The sequence below is a fragment of the Equus asinus genome, chromosome 5 (assembly GCF_041296235.1).
Source record: "Equus asinus isolate D_3611 breed Donkey chromosome 5, EquAss-T2T_v2, whole genome shotgun sequence".
Lineage (NCBI taxonomy): Eukaryota > Metazoa > Chordata > Mammalia > Perissodactyla > Equidae > Equus > Equus asinus.
The window spans coordinates 9642979-9669040 of NC_091794.1; the positions used below are offsets into that span (position 1 = coordinate 9642979).

At 37.9% G+C, this 26062-nt stretch overlaps 1 long non-coding RNA gene across 1 annotated transcript in view; it reads left to right on the forward strand.

The window, feature by feature from the left end:
- Positions 1-25321, forward strand: part of LOC139045398 (uncharacterized) — a 58207-nt gene extending 32886 nt beyond the window's left edge. Inside the window, exon 3 of the long non-coding RNA XR_011503725.1 lies at positions 25208-25321. This is a non-coding gene — a long non-coding RNA (uncharacterized lncRNA). The remainder of the gene's footprint in view (positions 1-25207) is intronic.
- The last annotated feature ends 741 nt before the right edge of the window (positions 25322-26062 follow it).

The following is a 26062-nucleotide window of genomic DNA, read 5'->3' on the forward strand; positions in this document are numbered from 1 at the left end:
GGATTTGCTGAAGGCTTCAAGACAAAGTGAGTAAAGGATGACTCTAGAGCATTTATCCTAGCAACAGCTAGATTAACGCTCCTTTAATGAGATGGAGAATACTGAATACTCACTATGTGCCAGGCATATTTTTAAGCCAGTGAGTGACAGAGGTAGAACTGAAACCGTATATTGACACTTTTTTGGGTATTCAATAGGCACTATCTGCTCTCATCTCTCTAATTATGTGAGAGAATATGTGATGGTTGGAGCCGTGTGGACTATTTTGTGACTATGAGATGATGTATCAGCCAGAGTTTAGGCAAAAATGAGATGGCACACGTAAATGTGGGAACTGAGAGTTTAAAGCTTGGGCAAGATAAAAAGGAACTGTAAGGAATGGTTCGCACCTCAGGCTTGCAATTGCAGGACCCTTTACCACCAGTGGGCTGGAAGATGCAAGGGGAGGGAGTGATTGTCAGAACGGGAGAGGGCTGTAACTACAGCTTTAGGCGAGAGGTGTCCTACAGGAGCTGTCACTAGGAATATATGTAGAGGAACTCAGGCTCTCAGAACTTTAGCCCCAAATCGAAATATCTAGAGGAATAAACACCCTAGCCTCCCATTCTTCTTGCACTCTGATCTCCTGCTGGCATTGCCCAAACAGAAGCCACAGGGCAGGCAAGTCCAGTAAATATCATCCATAGATGGCAGCCTGCCAAGGGACAGAACAGGATGGAGCTTTGTCTGAGGTGCAGTGGCGAATATCCTGTATGCAGATGAACCTAGAGACAAAAAGGGAACATGGAAGGATGACAGACTGGAAGAGTAGAAAAAAAATCTTAGGTCCTTGATGACGTTCCTGTGTCTGGAACTACCAACTCCACTGCTTTTTTTTTTAACTTTTAATTTTGAAATAATTTTAGACTTACATAAAAGTTACAAAAATAGCAGTGTTCCTGTACACCCTTCACCCAGCTCCTCCCAGTGTTAACATGTTTCGTACCCGTAATATAATTATCAAAACTAAGAATTAATATTAGTATAATACTATTAACTACACTGTAGAGTATATTTAGATTTTTCTAGTTTTTCTGCTATCTTTTTTCAATTCCAGGATCCATTGCAAGTCACCACATTGAATTTAGTTATTATGTCTCTTTAGTCTTCTGCAATCTGAGACAATTTCTCAGTCTTTCCTTGTTTTTTTATAACCTTCACACTTTGGAAGAGTATTAATCAACTATTTAGTAGAATGTCCCACAATTTGAGTTCATATGATATTTTCTCATGATTAGACTATACATTTTTTGGCCAGAAGAACAGAGGTGATGAGCCTGTCTGAGTGTATCATATCGGCGGTACATGACATCGATATGCCTTATTACCCAATTACTAATAGATATTACTCTACATGATGACAACTTGGATCTCTTAGTTCCCATGGTCTCAGCCAGGTACAAACTACTTTGATGTGAAATGATTATAGCGTCTCTGTTATTTAAGTCACTGTTCATTGGTATTATCTTACTTGCAGATGGATACACCCTAGCAAATGCCCTGATCCCCTCTACTTATTTTCCTACTCCCCATAGCGCCTTATCTACCAAATGACGAAATGAGTAACAATCAAGGGTCCTGGAACTGTATATTTAAGACCTGTGCATATGGTCAATTTATGGAAAACCAAAGTGGTAGAATTGTCTTTTCATTTCATTGACTTTAAATTTCTTGAAACTAAATAGTAGGTGTATGATTAAAACAAGAAAACGTTAAATGATGAAATTAAAGAACCAAAAGTTAAAGGAATTATTAATCCAACCTCTTGTATAATTACAGAATCTTCTTTGCCAAATTTAACAATGGCTCTCCATCTATTGCTTCACCACTTTGTAGAGAGCACAGCACATTGCAAGGTAACTCTGGTTGGGTAGCTGTCTCTATTTTATTTTTAATTCTTCTTTAATCTGAGCTGAAATCTATCTCACTATTATTTGTCCTAGAGGTTCTATCCACTGGGAATTCTCAGAAAAAAAAAATCCAAAAGAATTCTGCCAAAGGCACCAGTAAAACATTTAAAATTACTAATTGTATCTCACAGAACTGGTTATTAGTCCATGACCAAGGGTGGAAGAACTCTATGGTGTTATGCCTCTAGCATCCATGTTGGCATCAATTGATTAACCGACCCTGTTTGCACACAGTTGCTCATCTCTAAATCCATTTAAGTATTATTATTCATACAAACTGCCTTATCTTTTTCAGGAGAACATCTTCGAGTAAATTAGTTAAAGAAACTCTAATATGTTCTTTGTTCCTTCATTGAAGATTAGCCGTCCATAGAAGTGTGGTTTTATTTCTGGCCTTTCAATTCTGCTCCACTGATCTGTGTATCTGTTTTTGTGCTAGTACCATGCTGTTTTGATTACTACAGATTTGTAGTATGTATACATATATTTTTTTGTGAGGAAGATTGTCCCTGAGCTAACATCCATGTCAATCTTCCTCTATTTTGTATGTGGGATGTCACCACAGCATGGCTTGATGAGTGGTGTGTAGGTCTGCACCCAGGATCTGAACCTGTGAACCTCGGGTCACCAAAGCAAAGTGTGCGACCTTAACCACTATGCCACCAGGCCGGCCCCTATAGGATATTTTGAAGCCAGGGATGGTGATGCTTCCAGCTTTGTTATTTTTTGGCTATTTGGGATCTGGAACCCTCATATACTGCTGATAGGAATGCAAACCAGTGCAGTCACTATGGAAAACAGTATGGAGATTTCTCAAAAAATTAAAAATAGAAATACCATACAATCCAGCTATCACACACAGAACATGAAATCAACAATTTAAAGAGATTTATGCACTCCTATGTTCATTGCAGCATTAGTCACAATAGCCAAGATGTGGAAGCGACCCAAGTGCCCGTCACCTGATGATTGGATAAAGAAGACACACACACACACACACACACACACACACACACACACACAATGAAATACTACTCAGCCACAAAAAAAGACAATATCATCCCATTTGCTACAACATGGATGGACCTTGAGGGTATGATGCTAAGTGAAATAAGCCAGACAGAGAAAGACACACCCCACATGATTTCACTCATATGTGGAAGATAAACAACACATGAATAAAGAGAACAGATTAGTGATTTCCAGAGGAGAAGGGGGTTGGGGGGTAGGAGAAAGGGGTAAAGGGGCACATATATATATGGTGATGAACAAAAATTAGACTATTGATGGTGAGCACAATGCAGTCTATACAGAAACTGATAAATAATAATGTACACCTGAAATTACACAATGTTGTAAACCATTATGACTTCAATAAAATAATTGAACACCAAAAGCAGAAACACTAATAAACTCTTCAAATTTCAGTGATCATGCAAAAGAACTTTATCTTTTACTCAAATGAGAGTCCAACACAGTTGTTTCTGGTGGCAGGTGGCTCCCTTCCACATGCAACTCAGGGCCCCGGGCTCCTTGCTTCTTGTAGCCCTGCCATCCCCCAGGGGCCCGCTCGGTAAAATCCACAGGAGAAGGAACTCCTGCTGCTTAAAAACTCTCCTGGAACTGATACACATTATTTTCACTCACATTTCATTGGCAAAAACTTGCCACATGGCCACATCTAGAAGAAAGGAACCTGGGAAATATGATCCTAGCGGGCAGGTACCTCCCAGGGATTTGTCCAGAACGTGGAGGGAAAGCACTTATGTTTGTTCTAGAGTCAGCTGTCTCTGCACAGGTGGCTTGTCAAACACTTTCTGAAACACAGCTATAACGTGTCTGGGGTGCTTCTCTGACCAAATACTCTAGTACAGGGTATTAGCAAACTTTTTCTGTAAAGAGCCTGATAGTAAATATTTTAGGTTCTGCAGATCATATACTCTGTGTTGCAACTAGCCAACTCTGTCCTTCTGATGCCAAAGCTGCCTTAGGCATAATGCAAATGAATGAGTACGGCTGTGTTCCAATAAAACTTTATTTACGGACATTGAAATTTCAAACATATTATATTCACTGAAATTTAAATTTTCATATAAATCTTGATATAAATCTTTTTTTGATTTTTTTTTCAACAATTTAAACATGTAAAACCCGTCTTGGTTCTCAGGCCCTCCAACAACAGGTTGCAGGCCCGTCTGGCCTGTAGGCTTTAGTTTGCTGACCCCTGATCTAGCATCACTCTTTGTAAGGGAGGTAAGATTGACATATTGTGATTTGATTTCAGTGAATACTTAGTACACATTTATCTCCCCCCTTAAAGTTCTGATAAGTCATTTATTAATTAGAAATCATTCTAGATATCACATAGTATCTAAGTCAATTCAGTAAGTTGATTTCATACTTTCTTAATTATGGCTATAATTTATCAAGCACCCACGAAGTACAATTATTTTGCATGTGTTATTTTAGCTCTTCAGAAATACCTTCTCACATAGCTATTACCATTCTCACTTTATCACTGAAGTCACCAAGGCTCAAAGTAGCTAAGAAGTATTTTGATCATTATTTCACACAGCAAGAAATGGAAAAACCAGAATTCAAACCCAAGTTGAACACCACAACCTGTGCTCTTCTCCCCACACGGAAGTTTCCTGGCCCTAGAGATGTGAGCTTGTTAAAAGCTGGTAGCTATTTGTTTATTCTCTCTTCACCTGTGTTTTGACTCTATTATACCTTTTCATGTATATTTTATCCTTTTCAACTGAAAAATCGTATTCCTTCAGTGGAGCCAAAACAGCACAGGCAACAAGTCTGGTAAGTAGTTCAGTATGAGGAGAATTTCCTTATTATAGAGAGTGGCTCTGAACCCATAATGCTTAGTATTGACAGAGTGAGCAGGAGAAAGCCTCAAAGAGAGAAGATGCATCCTCTGAAGAGAGAAGAAAAAGCCAGGAGGACGGCAGTAGTTCTGCCCTCAGCTCCTCAGAGGTGTAGGCCTTGCTCTGTTACTAACTAGCGTGACCTTGGGTGGTAAACTTAACCTCTCTGTTTTCTAATCTCAGGATTGCTTATTGAATTTTATTCTCTAACCTTTTACAAGAAACTTGAGGTAACAGGTGAATCACATTTAGCACCTATTTTGTAAGACTCACAAGGTTGCTAATCTGCATAAATTGCAAGTTACAGTATGTGAAAGTACTTTGTGAATTGCAGATACTTCACAAATAAAAGCTATTGTTATGAATAGTCTAGGTTTCATCGCAGGTTATATTCAGTTAAGGTCACAGCATACTGCTGCTCATTTCCTCCAATATGGAATCTTTAATGGGAGTAATATTTTCCCCTTCTTTCATTATACAGATTTTAAACTGATGAATCCATTCATCTCTGTATATATTTGCCCTTTGGATGAAATTTTTCTTAATAATAGTATATGCCTTCCCCAAGAGCAAAGATTACATTTCACAATAAATCTATGTTCTTGAAATACTATATGAATTTCCAAGCATATACGTTTAGTGAAATATTATTTTTGAGGATGAAAGTAACAATTTTACAGCTCATTGACCCTTCAATGGTGTTTTCACGGGGATGTTCCAGGCAAGATGAGACAGTACAGCACCCAGCAGAACGGGTAAAATCCATATCTGTGTGCCATAGCCTTTCCCCTATCTCATGCAGTACAATTCAGTAAAAAGAAAATTTACATGCACAGTATTAGATAACTTAACAACAAAGAGCTAGAGAAACTCTTTGTAGCAACATACTCTGCAACACGCAAGTCTCTCCCTTTCCTTTTAACCATTTGAGACTTCTTGCATTTCCGCTGCAGCTGGAGCATATCCCAGGGCACTTCCTGCCTCTTAGGATTTTTGGCTCGAGGCCGCACTTCTGTTCTACTCCACTCGCCTTGAGGCATCTGATTTGTTGCTATGAGGATCAGTTCTGTCTCTATTGTTGTCTTCATCATAAGTGAAAGATGTCTTGTCTACTTTTCAGAGACAGCTGTACCACCTTTGATGTGTGTGGGGGACCAGAAGGGAGTAGCGGATGCCATTCTTTATTTTTTGACACTAAACAGTTTAAATTTGCACTTAGGGAGAACATAATTGAGGCAAATTTTATTATTAAATAAAAGTGCCACATTATATTTAGGGAGCCCTCACCAAGATCTAAACAGATCCACACTTCACCTAAATATCAGAGGAATGGCTTTAGCATTTAGTGATACTGAGACGGTAATAATGATTGACTTCTTCTGTTTAGCCATATCAATCAGAATCTAAAATGTGCATTTATTTTCACCCACCAGTACAACTTCTGTGATTTATCCTACAGACAGACTGACAAATATGCAATAATAAATATGCAAAAAGATTCATAGTGTTGGGTCATAAAGGCCCCATGGCAGCAATAGCCTAAGGCTAAGGAACACCTACCACTTTAGATAGAGAACACATTCTCCTGCTCCCATCAGTCTGTCTCGGCTCAGCACTCTATTCACAGCTGATATCTTCTTGTTCCCTGCAAGTACTCATGTGTGTGACACAGATATATGCTTTTCAAAGGGCGACCATCTCTACAACTGTAGGAACACGTGGGAATGAAGGAAAACACAGTGTAACCATGAAGGCAAGAAACAGATTATTTCCTTTTGTGTTGTTGACCTGTTTGATTTTAATAGTCAGCACAGAATAAAGAAAAATATATAGAAATATGAGGAGAGAATAAATGCATAGAACAACACAATTAGAAATCCTCTTTTATTTTTGCCCCAAATTCTCCATCCGCATGTTTCCTAGCTGTAACTATTGTTAACAATTATATATATTTATCCTTCCAGAACACATTGCTAAGTGTGTGTATAGGTACACGTGCATGCATGCACAATTTTCATAAGTGGTATCAAAATACATCTTGTCCATGACTTATTTTCTGACACAACAATAGAACCATTTCCATATAACTACATATAGATTTGCCCCGTAATTTTGATAGCAGCACAATATTCAGATGCAAATTTCATTAATTTATTTAACCATTTCATCACTGGTACACATTTAGGCTGATTGAAGAATAAAATACTAGAAACAGCCCCAGTGATTAAAATTCTGTCAATTTTAACTTTATAAAGTTTGTATTATGAGACAATAGGTAAATTGAATATTCAATACATACACGTTTCCCTCTCTCTCACTTCCCTTCTCCCTGAGATTCAAAACTGCCATATACTGGAGTGTACTTGGTTCTATTCAAAATCTTTTCTATTAAAACAAACAGCAATTTCCAGTTGCAGAAAACAATCTCACAGATAAACAAAGAGATTTATTTGTTTCTGCTCTGAGTTTCAGGATTTCCAGATCTTTCTCTCTCCCTTCCTCTCCCCACCACTCCCCCTTTCTTTCATCATTCAGTTCTGTTTTTCTCTTTATATTAGCCTCATTCTCTTACAAATATTGCTGGAAAAGGTTTCAGGCTTACATTGTCTCCCTGTGGTGATCCAAGAAGAAAGAGAGAAACCCTCTTGACTACTTTTCATATATCAAATCCCACGGAAGTCTGATTGACCAATGCTGTAACCAGAAAAGGCTGGATACTGTGGTTGGATGTCCCACTATACTGGGTTGAATAGTGTCTCCCAAGAGTTCGTGTTTTCCTGGAACCTCAGAATGTGACTTTATTTGGAAATAGGGTCATTGCCGATGTAATTAGTAAAGATGAGGTCATACTGGAGTAGGGTGGGCCCTTAATCCATCGAGACTGGTATCCTTATGAGGAGAGAAGAGACACAGAGACAGACATACACAAAGGGAAAACAGTGTGAAGACACACAAGGAGGACACTGTGTTTCTGCCAGGGAGACAGAAATTAAAGTGATGCATCTACAAGCCAAGGATTTCAGCAACCACCAGATCCTAGGAGAAGAGCATGGAAAAGATTCTCCCTGAAGGAACTAACACTGCCAGCTCCTTAATTTGGGGGCTTCCGGCTTCCTGAACTGTGACACAAAACACTTCTGTTGTCTTCAGCCACCCGGTTTGTAGCTCCTTTGTTACAACAGCCCTAGAAAACTAATCTAAGCTCCCAAACCCCTGAGTGGAAGAGAGCAGTTCTCCAAATAATGCAGATCTTATTACAAAATTGCTACAAAGAAATATGGACCAAACCAAACGAAAACAAAACAAACAAATGGACACCCCCACCACCAACAAAATTACAATCACCTGGTGGTACAACCTTGAAGCTCTGTTTATTGATATTTTTACCCCATGCACTTTCACAAACAATTTGAGGACATTTATATAAGTAACAACATAATAAGACCACAAACTTTTATAAAAAAAAAGCAACAGTTAAATACTAATGGAAGGTAGGAGAGGTGGAATGATTGCAGCAGAATATGGCACTTAAAAATGTGGTGCCCGGTATTCATCAAACAGAAAACTGAGTCCATACAACTTTCATTACCAAATAAAGGAAGTGTACCTGACTGTTTAGAAAGAAACAATCTTTATTCCCATCCTCAAGAAGAAGGATGTATTTCAGTAAATCAGGATTAAACTAGCCCTCAGGAAAATCAAAACTCAATTTCAAATTAAATTCCAATTCCAGAAGAAAGAGAAAATCGAATCTGGAGAAAAACAGCACTTTCCAAAGCTTCAAACATCACCATGTTTCATACATAACATTTGACACTCATAACAAAAAATTATCAACTATATCAGGTCCTAGGATCGAATGACCAAAAGAAAAGAGAACAAGCAAATAATGGAAAGAGACCCAAAGAAGATCTAGATATTGCAGTTATCAATCAGAGATCCTAAAATCACTGTGATCAATAGGCTTAAGAATATAAATAAGTGGAGAGTTTCAGGTAAACACAAGAGCCTGATTTTGAGAAATTAAAAAAATGGGCAAGTCAGGGTAGTGATGGCACTTTTGCAGAAGAATGGAGTCCAGGTGGGGTGACAAGGATGGTTTCCGAGGTGTTGGTGTTGTTCAATTTCCTGAAGTGGTTGAGGATTCCATGGTGTGTTTCCTCTACGAAAACCAACAGAGGGGTGCATTTTCTATATACGTTATACTCCAATTTCAAATTTTTTTTTTAAATGTGCAGACTGGGGAGGGTCTGAAACAAAAGTATACTCTAGCCTTGATGACAAGGAGTTAAGCTTATAGCTGTCAGTCATTTCTAGATGTGACTGTGTTTGAGGAGACAGGCGGAATGGCTTGCTCAAGGATAGATACTGAATTGGTAGAAAAAGCAGAGATTATAGCCCAGAGTGGTAACTAAGTAAATATCTGTTAAAAGAATGAATGAACTGCCTATTTATTCTTCCTATTGAAAAAGATGGTATAAATAAAGTACTGAATAAAGAAACATAAACATTTATTTTTCAGATCTCTTTAGGGTGCCTAGTTCTTTTACATATGAGGCAGAACAAATTATATAGCATTTAAACCAGGAGGAAAGAAGTAATCTTTTCATATTAGGCCCTGTCTTTGACTTACCATGTGTTTTCTGGAAATTTTTTTTTCTCGTGCTTCTCTGACAAGAGCACTGTGCCTGTTCCCTGGCTTACGGTTACACAGAGATCAGCTAACGGGAATATTCTATTTGGCATCACGCACATGGTGAACTTGTGGGCATGTTGAGCATAGTTCTCAACATTCCATGTCAACGTCCAAACCAGTTAACACTAAACTTCTGAGTTAATGGATTTTAAAGAGCAAACTCGTTCTATTTCTATTGTTTTTTAAGACAAGCTGAAATAGTCTCTTATTCTGATTGAAGAACATAAGTATTGACAGATAGAAAGCCTAATGGCCTATTTGAGAACCACAGAGCTGCAGCAAAGTTCCCTTCCCACCATTTTAAATGAAGGGCTCCCTTTAGGGTCAGTATATGTTTCCAGTGAGGTTAAAGTGAATAGTTTAATAACATTTTAAAAGAAAAATCAACACTCTTTGTTTTTCCACTTCATAAAGAATTCACAAAGGAGTCAGCTTAGAGAAAATAAAGATGAAATAATTGTGGCTGGGTTGTATGCCAGGAAAATGGGTCACTTATGCATGCATGCACATTCATTCAACACATGTAGAGGGCCCCGGCTGTTTGTAAAGTGAATTATATGGCTCTTCCAACTGCCTATAGTTTAATGGGCTGACAGGATACACACAGCACTAAGCTGATAACAGTAGAAAATGATTGTATAAAAAATGCTAAAAGGAAATGACGATAAAGTGTATGTTTAAAAGTACCGATTGGATGTTCACAGGGAAAGATACAGAGGAGGAGATCATGAATTAAAGTGGGCCTTGAAAGACAGCAAGGGGATGGTTGGGAACAGAAAATGTCCCCAGTTGTTCTTTCCTTTTCTTAGGTGAGGAGGAAACACATGAAAACACATATGCTTGGCAAGTTTTGCGAAGAATAACGAGATAACTCCAGTTGGAGCAGAGAGTATAAAAAGGGAGGCATGGAAGAAAAGGTGGAAAAAGTTTTGGAGAAAAATCATTTATTCAAGGCTAGTGAGGTGTCCGCAATTTAGATAAAATGACATCATGAGGGCAACATGGAATAAGAGAAAAATCGTAAACTTTGAAGTAAGAGACACATGGATTTGAATCCCACTTCTCCTAAATATATATGAGTCTCTATTTCCTCCTTATAAAAAGAAGATAATATTATCATGTAAGTTTATTGTGAGTCTTAACTATAAAGATACGTATAAAGTGACTGAGCCATATAAACACTTAATACATATTAAAACACCATCCAACTCTTTCATTTTATACTCTATGTAGTTGAGCGCTATAAAAAATTTTGAGTTGGCTAATAGCTTGATAAAGACAGTGTTTGAGGAAGATAAATCTGACAGCAATTTGCAGGAAGTTTTGGAAGAAAGACAGCTGGTAACCTGTTTTATTGGGGTGGGGAGTTTGAATCCCTTTAAGAAATGTCTGCAGAGGTCCCCCGGTGGTGTAGCAGTTGGGCTCACGTGCCCCGCTTTGCCAGCCCAAAGTTCGCCGGTTCAGGTCCCAGGCACAAACCTACACATTGCTTATCAAGCCTTGCTGTGGCAGGCGTCCCACATATAAAATAGAGAAGATGGGCACAGGTGTTAGTTCAGGGCTAATCCTTCTCAAAAAAAAAAAAAAAAAAAAAAGTCTGCAAAATATAGATCTTCTGGGGAGGTGTACATGGGCTTCTAATTATCAAGGCAGTCCATTACTTCCAAAAAGGTTATAGATCCTTGTGTGTTTACAGAAGAGGCAAGACTATGAGGGACTAAGGAAGAGAAGTAGAATGTAATAAATAATAATCAATTATTGTATAGGCAAATTAAAGGAAGAAATGAAAATGACACTGAAATTTTAATCTTGTGTCACTGAGAGCATCATGACACCACTTCCAGAGAGAGGAAAGGCAGTTTGGAAGGTAGAGTTATATGTTGGCTTTACACACGTTGAGTTTCAGGTATTTGTCAGGATTGCTAACTAAAATCCTGACCAGACAAAGTTTTTCCTGCACTTGGGATGCAGGTCAAGACTGGAGATAAAGACAGTTTAAGGCAGAGCTTCTCCAATTGTGCTTCTGCTGCAAGAATACATGGCAGGAGGTCAGGGGATGCAGAAAATCATGACTACAGTGAGACAGTTCTGGGGAGCATATTTCAAGATATGGGGGAAATGTTTGCAATTCTCCTCTCCCCTAAATTGTTATGTACACTTGCAATGAAGTGTTATGAAATAGAAAATAAATAACATTTCAAAAGAGTAATTCAGAGGAAAATGGTAAGAAAACTGCCATAATTAGTTCTGAGAATACGAAAATAAAGTAAAACACGGTAAAATGAGCAGAGGAGCAAGGATTGGGGCTCCTATAATCCAGAGAGAGGAGGTAGAAGGGAGAAGATCCAGTTAAAGGGAACTTGTCAAAAAGGCGAGTAGATGCACCAGAAAAATAAAATGTCAGAAACCTGGAAAAGAGAGAACTTGAAGAATAGGTTGTCAACATGTCAACAGTGTCAAATGCAGCAGGCAAGTCACATAAAATGAGGAAGAATCATCAGGCATTAGCGTCCTCTTCCTAAACAAGTCTTTAAAGTAATATTACAATGTTAAAGTTAACGTTGTATGTAAAGATGTTTAGATCACGTTCTAGATTGAGGTTTAATGCTGAAACTTTTCTGCTTGTAGAAAGCCCTTCAAGAGACCCGTAAACAATCCTAACGTGAATCCCTTAGGCAGATCACTCATTTTACCACATTTTTACTCTCCTTATCAGGGCAGCATATAACATCCCTCATCTGAACCTTAGAATCTGAAAATTTCATCCACTTCAGACTCGATTAGAAGTTGAATACTGTTGAGAATGGAATAATTTATAATCTCAAAACTTAGCGCTTTAGGGATAATGATGGGACAAATCAATTTTTGCTGTTGTTACAGAAGTGGCTCAAATACCCAGATGTCTATTATCCAGCTTCCTGCATTAGTCAAAACGAAACAACAACAAAAGTGGAAAAAAGAAACAAACCCATAAAATCCATTATTACTGTTGCTGTTGTTGCTGGATTAAGAAAATAATACATACCACTCATTTTTTTAAGCTGCTAAAACTTGAAATATGCAGTAAAAGCCCCATTGGAAACCACTGCATTAGAAGGAAATGCTCATAATGTAGTCATTCTGCCTAACTCTCATGCTGTTTCTCCAAAAAGGTGCCAACAGTGTAGGAACAAGCCTTTTGACAGCGGGGGCACTGAGGGAGGAGCAAGCACTGAGCTAGCAGTCAGGTCCTGCTTCCATTGCTTTTCTCTTGTGACTTGTGCAAGTGTCCTTCGTTCGATGTGTCTCTATGCGTCTCTGTCTGTAAAGAGAAGAGAAAAATATCTCCCCAATCCAGTTTGCCACTCTGGGACTCAGTGTGATAATTTTTGATAGGCAGTCAATTATATCTTTCTTCACCAACTTATTGTAGGGGTTATATTTGACAACATCTGTACATGTATGTGCCAGGATGTAGGCATTCAATGGGATCGCTTGGTGGTCTTTCCACCATTTTCTTCTAGAGGTCTTTTGGAACATCCAAATGACATAAGCCACTCTGTACTACTTTAGGCATTCATATGCAATAAGTATGAACGAGAGAGAGAGAGAGAGAGAGAGAAGAGGGAGAGAGAGAAGGACTGATGGAGAGAAAGAGAGATTGAAAGAGAGTGAAAAGAGTTGCCTCTTATTAGGAGGTTCTATTTAAAGACTACAGAGAGGCCTGGGCTGGAAGATAGCTTAATGAAAGACACTGAAGAGAGACAAAATCTGGCAATTCTGCAGCTTCGGAAATGGATGGGATATTAGCATTAGGAGGGATGAATTTCATATTTGAAAAAATCTCAGTGTCTTTGAGATTGAGACAGCCACAGTTGGGATATACTTGTCCAAAATTATCTTCCATGAAAATGATAAAAATGGCAGTAAGAGTGATGTTTAATTGTTAAAAATATCAATAATTATTTTTCTAATAAGTAAGGCTAAAATTTCCCTTTAGATAAGATTGTAAGAGAACATTTATGCAAGAGAACATTTCTTTTGCTGAGCAAAAAACCTCAATGAGGTTCAAACATTTTTGATTCTGATTCATGTGTTTAAAGAGCATAAAATAACACTTAGACATTTTATATGCAATCCATGCTGATATTTTCTATTCTAAATGGCTTTTTCAACGTGCTAATGAGTCATGATCTGTACTTTCAAAAAAAACACAACAAAAACCCTAACTTATTTAGTAGTTCCTTTTACATATCAACAATAAGTACAAGGATATCAGAAATGAACACTGGTTGTTTAATCTACTAATAAATAGATAATCAGGATCCATTTTAGATGAAACAGTATCTATTCTATTTAAGTTATATAATTAGATATAAATTTCTTACTGAGGCTGGATTGCATCAGTTAGTGTGATATTTCCTAGAGCAACTCAGATTCAACATCTGATAAAGGTAGGTCATTTGTTATGAAAGGTGTCAGGGGAGAGAGTGACGGATATGTGCAAAAGATTTTCTCCGCTTAGAAAAAACCAAAAGTCAAAAACCCAAAAACCCTCAAAGCCTGTGTACTTTAGTTTGACAAAAAGAGTGCCCATCACACAGGCTCCAGTTTAGAGTTCTCTTAACTCCAGGGCTCTTTGTCAATTATCTGATTTAGTTTGTGGTAACTAATAGAAATACATTTGAAATGAATTAAAATTGAGAGTATTTTATTATTATCAAGGATTCTGACATATTTTGTAAAGCTCTCTTTAGAGAGCTTTTAATCTAATATAGGGATCCTGTCTGATAGATGGAAGATGCAAACCAGTAAACATAAATGAGAAATTATATTAATGAGAGCAAGTGGTATTAATATAAGGAAAGTAGTACCATATGACCAAATGAAGGAACATACTTTACTGTGTGCTCACAAAGGAATTGGAGTTATGCATTTGGTGACCTCAGATTTTCCTGAACATCATTTTTCAATATTTTGCCCACTTATCAGATTATTTTCAGTTTTCTTTTCAATTTTGATTGAAGAAAATTGGCATGATGTTTGTGGGGTCACAAGAGTAGGAGGGCTTGCTCATTCTTTTCCATTTAACCAAACTTTGGAATGGGCAGAGCAAAGAGTGATATTCATTGAGGAAGGAGAAAGCTCGGAGTTCAGGACCAGAGTCTTAATTAGTCTGGATTTAGTCCTGAAACTGACTCCCCTTCTCTTTCTGTACCCCTCAGCCACCTTATTGGGCAGTCTAAATCTAACAACCCACGAGAGCAAACTCTGAGGTGAAATAAGCCCAGTGTTTGAATTCAAAGTTGATGGCTTATTAGCTACTTGAATTTGAACAAATTACAAATTCTCCTAAATTCTGTAAGTTTGGACTAAAGGATTATACACATACAATTTCCTAGCATAAAGTTGTCAGATTATACATATATATGAGCATGGAGTTGCCAGATGAAATACAGTATACCTCATTAAATTTTAATTTCAGATTAATGATGAAAAACAACAAATAATTTATTTTATATAAATATGTCCCAAATATTGCATTAGACATACTTATACTAAACAATTATTCACTGTTTATCTGACATTCAAATTTAACCGTCCATCTTGTGTTTTTATTTGCTAAATCTGTCAACTCTCTACTTATCATGATCCCTGGTATATCACGGAAGCTGCAAAATATCTCGGGAAGGAGAAAGTTGTGGCAGAAAGAGCAAAGACTTTTGCAGATAGATCTGGATTCAAATTCTGCTTCTACTGGAATTTTATTTTGGACAAGATTATCCTAAGATCTGAGTCTGACCTTCTCAAGACAGTGTCCTGTGGTATGAATCTCTTTCTCTTCACCATCAATATTACTGTCTTCCCAACAGGTTCTGGCTTTGGAAGTGAGCACATTCACATCATGACAGAAGACTCTAAGAGCCCTCCACCTAAACCCCTAGAAAGGAAGGACTTTCCATTCGTACCTTTTCCGTAGTTTGTTATCTACGCCACCAATTTCCCTGGATGAAGACACCCAGGGGAAGTGTCCTCTCCCCAACAGCTGCCTTTCTCTCAATGTGTGGGCAAGGGAAATTCCCCAGGAGCTTGATGGTGATGGGCAAAAGCTCAATAAACTACCACTAGCACTAACATGCCTACAATTTATATTAGGCCTGGGGAGCCAGAATTTGAAACAGGTAGTAAATTTATGTAATAACATTTGTTTATGACATGGTCAGTGATTTTGCCTGGTATGTTCCATAGGTTGTTCCTCATTAACAATGCGTAGATCTACAAGCTGCGTGAAATTGTAACAAAGGCATTGCTTCCACATAGCATTTCCACTGTCGTACCTATGATGCATTGTCATGATGATTTGTTTCTCAGATTTATCCTAAACAAATCTGTACCTTTAACAAATTCAAAAAAAGTAATGGAGGGAGTTCAAATCTGGTAAATGTGTAATCCATTCCACATGGCGACATTGGCCACAGCAGGTTTGGAAGTGATCATCCAATTAGTCCCTCACCACTCAGTGTAATGGGGTGCTACCCCATCCTATGGGAGCCCCTCTGAGAGACTTTCCCTTAGCTTGTCAAGTGCAGGCATTAATTGATCACTTAATAAGTGGGTTCTGTATGGTAAAAATTTATGTATATTTCTAGACATTATGATCAAATTGTAGCTGACACTTATTACAAATACACATATATGTGCTTTGTCATTTCAATTTATATCAATCCTACAAGATATTATTATCTCCATTTTGCAGATGAGAAAACTGAAGCAGAGAGAGGTTATATAACTTGTCCAGCATTGCACAGTTAGTAATTGATGGAGCCAGGGTTTCAACTTGGGCAAACTGCGTTGAGAGTCCATATTCTTAATTCCTAATCAATGTTGCTGGGTAATATTGGAGTAATACATGATAATAATAAACCATTTCCTTGTGCAAGTATCACTTCCATGGAATGAAGCCATTATATACAGAGTTGTATCTTTATTTATAATGGGACTTAAGCCAGAGAATTTCATTTTGAGAGACACTATTCATCACTTCAGGCTAAGAGTCAGCTGGTTGCCTCTGCCAAATGTCAGTGAGTCAATTTATATTCCAACAGAGGTTTCATTCAGTCATTATTTTAGATTTGTTTTCAAAGCTGTACTTCTTTGACTCGTAAGCTATTTAATGATTTTGTTTGTTTGTTTCTGCTTTTTGTACAAAGGGACCAACATAGTGGGCACTTCAATGTTAAAATCTTATCTAAGACTAAACATAGAAACAATTTAGAAGGCTGAGATTAAAAAAAAAGCCTTCTTTATAGATGCAAATCCTCAAATTCTCAATCCAATTTGCAAAAGAGAAGTTATTGAGTGAGAAGTTTCAAGTAATTTTTAGCTGTTTTGAAAAATACTATGCTACTAAAAATAAAGAGGCAACAATTGCTCTTTCTATTGTACGTTACATGGCCAAAGGGGCACCTCCCCTAACCGGGGGAAGGAAGTTAGCTGTTGGTTTCAAAATCACTCTTTCCAGAGAAGTAGGGTGTGTGACTCAGATTTCCACACCAAGGTGGTCCACGAGAGAAGACTTTAGATGTAGAAAAGGTTATGTTCGATTCTTTGGTATCACTTATTATTTCCTTCAGGCAAACCACATGTCAGAGAACCTCAATCTGAAAAGGACACAAGTTACATGTGCTTCTGCCTCTGCTTTTTTGAAAGGACTTTTTGTCTTTCAGCTTTTATGTGCTCTCTTGATTGGTTTCTTTCTATAGGTAAATGTACTTATCAGAATGAAAAAGGCATTCCATTCCTCAACTGAGAGATCTTTCACATCCATCTCCTGGAAAGATGAAATGAAATGTGATTTGAAACTGAATATATACAAACTGGCATATGGATTTCACACTTTTCCAAGGTCTTAAAGGGTCAATGTGATGAGACAAATAAGAAAGAAAAATAAGAGAGCAAGAACTAGCATTCTTTGGGAACCCAGTGCACCTCTCACACTGTGGTAGGTATTTGCACACAGTATTGAATTTAATGCTACTCCATTTTATTGGTGAGGCATCTGAAGTGTGGAGCTAGGAAAATAACTTTCCCCAAATTATGCATGTAATATAAGTACAGGTACCAGGATTCGAAATTAAAATAAAAGCTCAGGATCTGTGATGTTTCCACTGTACCACTCTTAGGAATTTAGCATAGGGTTGAGTGCTAAACGTTCTGAAAATGGATAATGAAATGGAGACCCCCTCAAACCTCTAGAAAATTGAAATTAAAAAAAACAATTTCTAAAAATGTTTTCAATGTTAATGTTCCCATAGCAGTTTGGCATCCATAAAAGACAAATTTAGCTGGAAAAGTACGTCACTGACCTTTGCTACATGAGATTCCTGAAGAATTTCACACATATTTAGGGTTAAGTGCTAAGCATTTTGTTTCAAATATAAGACATATGCTTGGAAATTAGTTTAGCTGGCCCTGGAACTCAGGTATTATATTACCTCCAGAGCCTTTTGGATTGTAACCCATTTGGCATTATACATGTTTCATAATTGTTTTTTTCTTCCTAAGAACCACAGTTTCTTATTAGACAGGAAGTGGCAGATTACAGTAATCCATATAGTTGTTGTCTGTCAGTATTTTTTCATTAGCATTTACTGCAATACACAAGGCTTAGGTATGCCCTAATTGTGGAATTTCTTTTTAATGTTTCACATATATGGGAATTGATTCTTTTGATTCTTTAATTCATTCAATTAATATTTACTTCATTGACTGCTTTATCGAGAGCTAGACTTATACAAGGCACTAAAGATACAATGGTGAACAAACGCAGTCTAGGGGGGGAGATAGTAATGAACTAATCAGTAGTAATTGTAAAATTACATCTGTGATAAGTGCAAAGATATGTGGTGCTCTGAGCTGGAGTGGAAGGGAAATCAACCTGTGCAGAAAGATTGGGAAACGCTTCCCCAGGGGAGTGATGATTAATCTGAAATCTGAAGGAGGCATAGAGTAAACTAAGACTGGGAGGAGGAAAGGGGGTTCTATTCTTTGATCCTGCTTGGGGTGTGGTAGTGTGAGGGTATCACAGTGAACTGGGGCTAGTAAGCAAGGTGGGGTGGGGGAAAGAGTGATTATGAGAGGTTAGGTGGGATATGAAAAGGTCTCAAGGCTGGGAGGAGCGGGAATTCAGGAAGGAGTGACAAAATCAGATTTGTGTTGAAAATGGTTGGCTAGATCTCTCTAGATGTAGTGGGAAAAATGCATGAGAGACGATAAGAACGGATGTCAGCTGATCCCATAAGAGGTGTTTGTAGCAGTCCAGGCTAGGGGTTTTGTAGCCTGACTAGGGTGATATAGGATGGAGGAAAAGACAGAGGACAGATTGGAGAATTGTGTCTCAGTTATCTAGGAACAGACATTGGCAGTGAGTTAGATACAGAAGGATGGGAGGCGAAGAGGAGGACTTGTATAGGGTGACTCAGGTTTCTCACTCTCTGTCTCCCCATCTATTCAAAATAGACCAAACTGGGCTGAGAGTGAGAGGAAGGACTTGAGATGCTCAAGTCCAGTTTTGTACATACTGAGACTGAGGCACCTTAGAGACATTTAAATAATCATGTCCCAAATACTTTTAACACCAGTCCTTGTGCCTGCAGTCTCAGGTATGGTTTGTGTAAGCTGTTTTTCTGTAATTGAATTTGTGTTTTGTCAAATACTTATATATTCCTAATTAACTTAGCAAAAAAACAGCTATATCTTTCGTTTGGGTGGCTTAAAACTTGTACTTATCAGTTGAAGGTACTGCTCCTTAAATACTTCCCCAAAAAACAATTTAACTTAAGAAAATGAGTAAATTTCAGGGGCTGGCCCGGTGGTGCAGTGGTTAAGTTTGCACGTTCCACTTATCGGCGGCTCAGGGTTCGCTGGTTCAGAGCCGGGTGCAGACATGGCACTGCTTGGCACGCCATGCTGGGGTAGGCGTCCCATGCATAAAGTAGAGGAAGATGGATACGGATGCTAGCTCAGGGCCAGGCTCCCTCAGCAAAAAATAGGAGGACTGGCAGTAGTTAGCCAAGGGCTAATCCTCCTCAAAATAAATGAATAAATAAATATAAATAAAAAAAGAAATAAAAAAAAGAAAATGAGTAAATTTCATTATTAAGAAACATGGATTGCAGATGACAGATATAATGCAACCTGACCAGAGCTCTCAAAACTATGAAACTTTGGCATGTTATTTAGGAGGCAAACCACATATTCCCTTAAATTAGGATGTGGCTGTATTCTGATGAGCAGAAGTTACCTTAAATTCATGCTTCTCTTTCCCTTAGTATTTCTCCTCTATGTATCTTTTGTAGAAAAATAACAAAATCACAACACAGCTCTCTGGCATTTTTACTTCTGTAGGTTTTGCTTCTTTCCCTTAAGTAAAGGCAACTATTCCAAGTAGAATGAATTCTGTCATTGTGAACTCTCTTAAATGAGCAGTCACTTGCCTGTGGATATGGTGGGGTCAGGAAGACTTAATCATCTCTCCTTCTTTTATCCTGAATAGTTACAAGAAGCTTCATTTTTTCTGAGTCTTAGTGCCTGTGTGCATCTGCCTGCCCTGAATTTAAGCCCCATAGTTGGTGTTTCATTCCCCTGTGTCTGGAGGTGTATCAGTGAACTATCTCGGCTCTTTTATCATGAACAATGGTAGACAAATCCAGACATAAGAATGAATGATAATTTAGCTGGACAAATATCTGTGGGAAATCTCAAGTAATCAAAAACCACTGTGCAAAACAAAATTAATATGTTTGTTGAGATTAACCCAGTAATATTTAACTGCACTTAAGCAATTCTGCAGATATTGCAAAATATTCTACTTTGCAGAAGGAAAAATAAAGTGTAGGAATGAGAAATATTTCGGTTGCAAATGGAAGGATAAAATAAAATCACTATTTATCCAAAGGTTGAAAGAAAAGAGAAAAAATAGTCTTTTATGTTCTAGAGGAAAGTTTGAGTTTTTGGTGGAGATCAAATTTGAATTTTTGTGAAGACTTCCTGTTAAGTGTCATGTTTGAATTTCCTTGATATCTGCAAATGTAGTGAAATTTACATTTCTTTATAATGTATGCAAATGTATCCAGCTTTTAAACTATTATTAGTAATGTAATAAATAAAAGCAACACCTTAAGCCTGAAAATGGTGTGATCAATAAGAGAAGAAAAGACTATAGAATTGAGATGATAACATGGAAGATGGAGTTTCTCTTTTTTTGGTGAGAAAGATTGTCCCTGAGCTAACATCTGTGCCAATCTTTGTCTATTTTGTATGTGGGACTCTGCCACAGCATGGCTTGATGAGCAGTGTGTAGGTTTGAGCCTGGGATCCAAACTAGCAAACCCCGGGCCACAGAAGTGGGGTGTGCAAACTTAACCACCTACGTCACTGGGTCAACCCAAAGATGGATTTTCTACTTTTAACAAAATGCCAATGACTGCCAGGGTTCCCATCCCTGGAGATCATGGTTTGATTATTTATGGACAGGGTCTGGGAGTCAGTATTTTTAAAGCTTCCAGGTGATTCTGATGTGTAGTCTAGTTTGAGAATCCCGTGTTTCAGAGATAGTTATACTGTCTATAAACGATGTATAAGATGAATCACATATGCTGTGTATGGCTCTCAGTCTGTTGCTAAAGCTTCCTGGATACACTGGGGCTGTACAGATTCTTCTGATGAAAGCAGATTTGACAAAAAGTTTTTTTTTAAGTTTTGCTAATATATTAACCTTAAAAAAGAAACCTATGACACTGGTATTAGCGTCATCCCTGTTTTAGAGATAATAGGCAAGGAATAGAGGATTGAGATAAGGCAAAGAGCCTGTCTAATTTCCAGTCACCCACCTCGAAGATTAGGATTCGAACCCAATCTCCCCATTGCTGATGATCAGGCCTGCAGCCTTTCCTGTGAGTTTGTGCTGGCTGCTCCTTGCCAGTGTGTCTTGAAACATTATCCTTGTCTCACAATGACAGCACTCTTCTAGAGAAAAAGAAAGAAAAATCAAGAGAAAATAGAAGATTGGGAGGATTGTTGATACTACGACATATGCAGGGTATAACAGTGTTTCACATTTTCAAAGCAATTTTCCTTTGTAATTGTCAAGGAAGAGAGGGCGACTGCAATTTTCTTCTATGAAGCCAAAGGATAGTCTTCACAGAAGGAAAGCACATTTACCAGAAACTTGAAGAAGAGCTGGATTTGGAGGCCTCTTCCATGTGGGTTTTATTATTCAACATCTAAACTCATCAACCTAAATAGGAGGCACACAAAATACCTGATATTCCCTCACTTGGACTAAAGTCCGGACAGGAATTGGACTTGACTATCAGAAGAATTCAGCTGCCCTCTGGCTTGTGATTTGAATCGTATCCATTAAACTCCACCTCAACCCCTTATTCTTATAAAAAGTTTCAACAATTGAGACTAATCAGTTCATTTAAAACCTTAAAAACACATTTAAAACCTTAAAACATGCTGCTTATGCATTATATTATCATGAATTGTTGTATCATAGCACCCAGCATGAGACCGTGCCCACGCTGGCACTTCATAAAGGGTACTTGATGGTTTGATGACTTTGTATGATTAAAAAACTTAGCACAAATAGTTGGCTTTCATTACCTTGAATTTAGGGGGATATAGGATTTTGCAAATAAAAGGCATAGCTCCTTACTCTCTTTAAGTGTTTTAAAACTTCATAGAACATGATTTATTTTCTCTTTTAACCTTTTTTAAACCATGTAGAATCTGAAGACAGGCTAAAATTACAGTCACGTTCAATTCCAAGTGGAATAAGCAATAAGAATACTCATAAAATCACAATTGCTAGAACTTATTGAGAACATAGTATGCCTTAGTACGTGATTCATCTAATTACATGGATTCCCTTAAAGACCTTGACCACTCAAGAGGTCAGTACAACTATCATTTCCACATTTGCATGAGGAAACCAAGCGTAGAGGGACTTGGGCAGAGTCACCCATCTAGTCAAAATGGCAGGGCTGGAACTCAAACTCAAAGTTAATCTGAACCTGGGACCCCCAAAGGGCCTGAATTTATAGGAGTTAAGCATTAAACACACCAGCCCAGGAAATTTCCAGTCTTCTCTCTAAGGTTACATAACTGCCTGTGGCTTCTATAGGTTATTTGGAAACAATGTGAAAACACATGGTTTCTTGTGTCTATTCTTTGGTTAATTAGAGGTTTCGGTGGTTGCTATCTGCTTACACAGAAGGCGGTGATATACAATTACAAGGATGGTTTGAAATAACTCCAGGTTTTTCCTACCCGCTGACGGTGCAGAATCCAAATCCTTCATGTGCGGGATGGAGCCATTCCTTCACTCTACTTTATAATTTCTCCTAAAATGCACACAAATAAACTATTAGCTCATTCAAAATGGCTTGGGATAGAAATAGCAACTGATGTTTCAATCTTACAACCAAGCCAGACAATTATCTGTGTAAGAGGCCATACTGCCTTATTACTGTCTTATTTTGATTGTATCAGCAAGTGGGAAGCAATACGTTAAACAAGACCTGTGAATTAGTGTTTATTGGTACACACGCTTTCTAGCTGAAAGTGGTAATGTTGTGATTATTAGAAATGATACTGTCCTTAAGTAAGTGATAATAATGCCTAAAATATTTTGAATGCTCACTAAGTACTGAGCACTGGTTTACACACTCCACACGCATTGCCTCACAACCACCCCACAGGAAGGGACATTTTTGACTCCATTTTGCATGCGAGGGGATCTAACTTGCCCAGCGGGACACAGCTAGTGGTTCACAGAGCTATCCAGGCAGTTTTACCTCAGAGCTCACTCTGAGCCTCTAAATGATCTTGGCAAGAAATTCTGTTATCATTGGAAGTTAGAGAGAATGACTACATTATGAGCAATATAATGTAATTGTTTTAGAATGAAACAGTCCTGGGTTCTATTTCTTGTGCCTTCATTTATCAATCAATGTCCTTGAGCATTACCTCATTTGTTAACTGAAGATAATAGTAATACCTTACCTCATAGGGTGGTGTGAGGTTTAGTAAACTAATCTGTATAAAGCACTTTAGCATAGTGTTTGGAAAATTATAAGTATTCAATTACTATTACTATTACGTAATTTATCTGACTTCTGGTTCCATGAGTTGATTCAGGCTCTGAAAATATGTAACAAATGTAGTAGGCAGGTTTGACTGTTTTCTTAACTCTTGACTTAGCGATTTTACATTATTCAACAATTTAGTACAATTTGGCATTTGTACAGCTCCCTTTCCACAAGGATAATTGATCTCACCAATTATCAGCCAAACTTGTGAGCTGGCACAGAATTAGAAACCCCACAAGTTTCAAATGAAGAAGCAGGTACGCCAGTGAAAAGTCTTGCCCTAGGACACATTTGAATTTAAGAAGGGCTGAGGATTATTAGCACCGAGGTGAGTTACCTAACCAGGGAAACTATTTATCTTTTCTGAACGTTCTTGACAACCTGAGGACTCAAGGAAGCAAAGATTCACTGACTCCGGGAAGAAAGAAATCTGAGAAAGAAAATATGGCTGGTCTTAGAGACTGACACAGACCCCTGTTCAGTGCTGGATATGTTCCAACCACATTAAAGTTCTCTACACTAGGCTTACTCAATTGTCGTGGCAAACCCTGCCTTGGATGAGGCATCAAGTAAACTGCACTCAGTGGAGAGGACAAAAACAGCAAGATCACTGTAACTGGTTGTGTATCATTAAACCAAAGGCTCTAAGAAAAACAAAGTTTTTCTTGGTTTGCATGATGACCTACCAGGTAAAATTTTAGAAGAGGATATTTTTTCATTGACCTATTTTTTTGCCAAGTACGTTATAGTATGTAAACTGACAGCTACATTTACATAAAAATAAATCCATATATGCATTTTTGTGGTACAGAGGCCTCATTGCAAGCTGTTTCGTTGGATTGCTAAAAGTATTCATCACATTGGGTCTGGCCTCCCTCCCATCTCCTATCTCTATCCTCCTCCTACACACACTAAAAACACTTGCTTGTATCACTTCATTGGGAACCCCAAAACAAACTAAATCAAAATGATTTCAGTTTCATGAGATAACTGAGATAAATGAACTGGGAGAAATTTAAAAATGTAATTCAAAGATATATGTAAACACATATATATATTCTTTGATTTATTTTGGAGGAAGCTAGATAGTAGGATGTCATCAAGTATATAAACTACATAGTTTGATTTCATCTAAAAAGAAGAAAAAAAAGACTAATAGCCATTTGCAGTAAGACGGTCACTGAGGATAGGACCTGGGGGCAGTCAGCGAACCCCATGTTTTGATGGGATTTCAAGCCACAGTTTCTAGTTCAGCCCTAAACTTCTTGATTGTTAAGGTAGAGTGTTCTTTCCAAAGGGCATGGAATAAATGAACTCTTGGTAAAGATGTTTTAGTAAAATTATAATTTGAAATGCTTTGGACTGGATGTTTATGCCCCTAGAATATTCATATGTTGAAGCCCTAAGGCCCAATGTGATAGTGTTTGGAGGAGGGGCCTTAGGGAGATAATTAGGATTAGATTAAGTCATGCAGGTGGGGCCCTCATTATGGGATTAATGCCCTTACAAAAAGAGTAAGAGACAGGAAGTCTCTCTGTCTCTCTCCAGTGCGTGTGAGGACATCATGCGAAGACAGCCACCTGCAAACTAAAAAGAGAGCATCACCAGACACCACAGCTGCCAGCTCCTTGATCTTGGACTTCTCAGCCTCCAGAACTGTGAGAAATCAATACTTGTTGTCTAAGTTGCCTGGTCTATGGTATTTTCTTATAGCAGCTTGAACAGACTAAGACAGGAAGAAAGGTCAGTTTTAGGCAACATAATAACAAAGGTAAATTTCTTTGCTTTACCTTGGTTATTAACATTCCGTATTAACCAACTAGTACCTTGGATATACTATTATCTTTGCTGGGTGCCCATCTAGCTCTGTCAGGACAGCTTCTTTCTTTTGATAGTCTCTTTGCCTTCTGATTTTCCCTAGTTCTTGTCAAAGGGTTAACTGTAGCTCTATTCTGTTCACTTTTAGTTCTTTCATTTCACTGAGAATTCCTGAGTCTCTAGGGAGCTGAAGATGAGGACCTGCATTTTAAAGTAACCTATGTATGATCATTAAATATGTGTAGTTTGCATAAGATTTGATGTTGAGACTCAAAAATCTCCGTTTCACTTAACCATTTATTTATATAGTGTTCGTTAGGAAACATTTTGGTTAATATCACATTGTTATCCTTCACGGTAAACGAAACAAGATTATGAAAAAATCCCCTGCCTTTTCTAAACCTGAAATGTGGTGAAGAGCTGAGATGAGGTCCAATTCTGTAGACATGTACACACATGCACACACAGTACCACACACAAACATCCTAATGCTAAAAAGCACGCCAAGTTGTAAATTGCTACTTGAGTTCAGGAAAGAGAGAGATTAATATACGTTTTTGTGGTTATTGTTTTTAAACGTTCTGA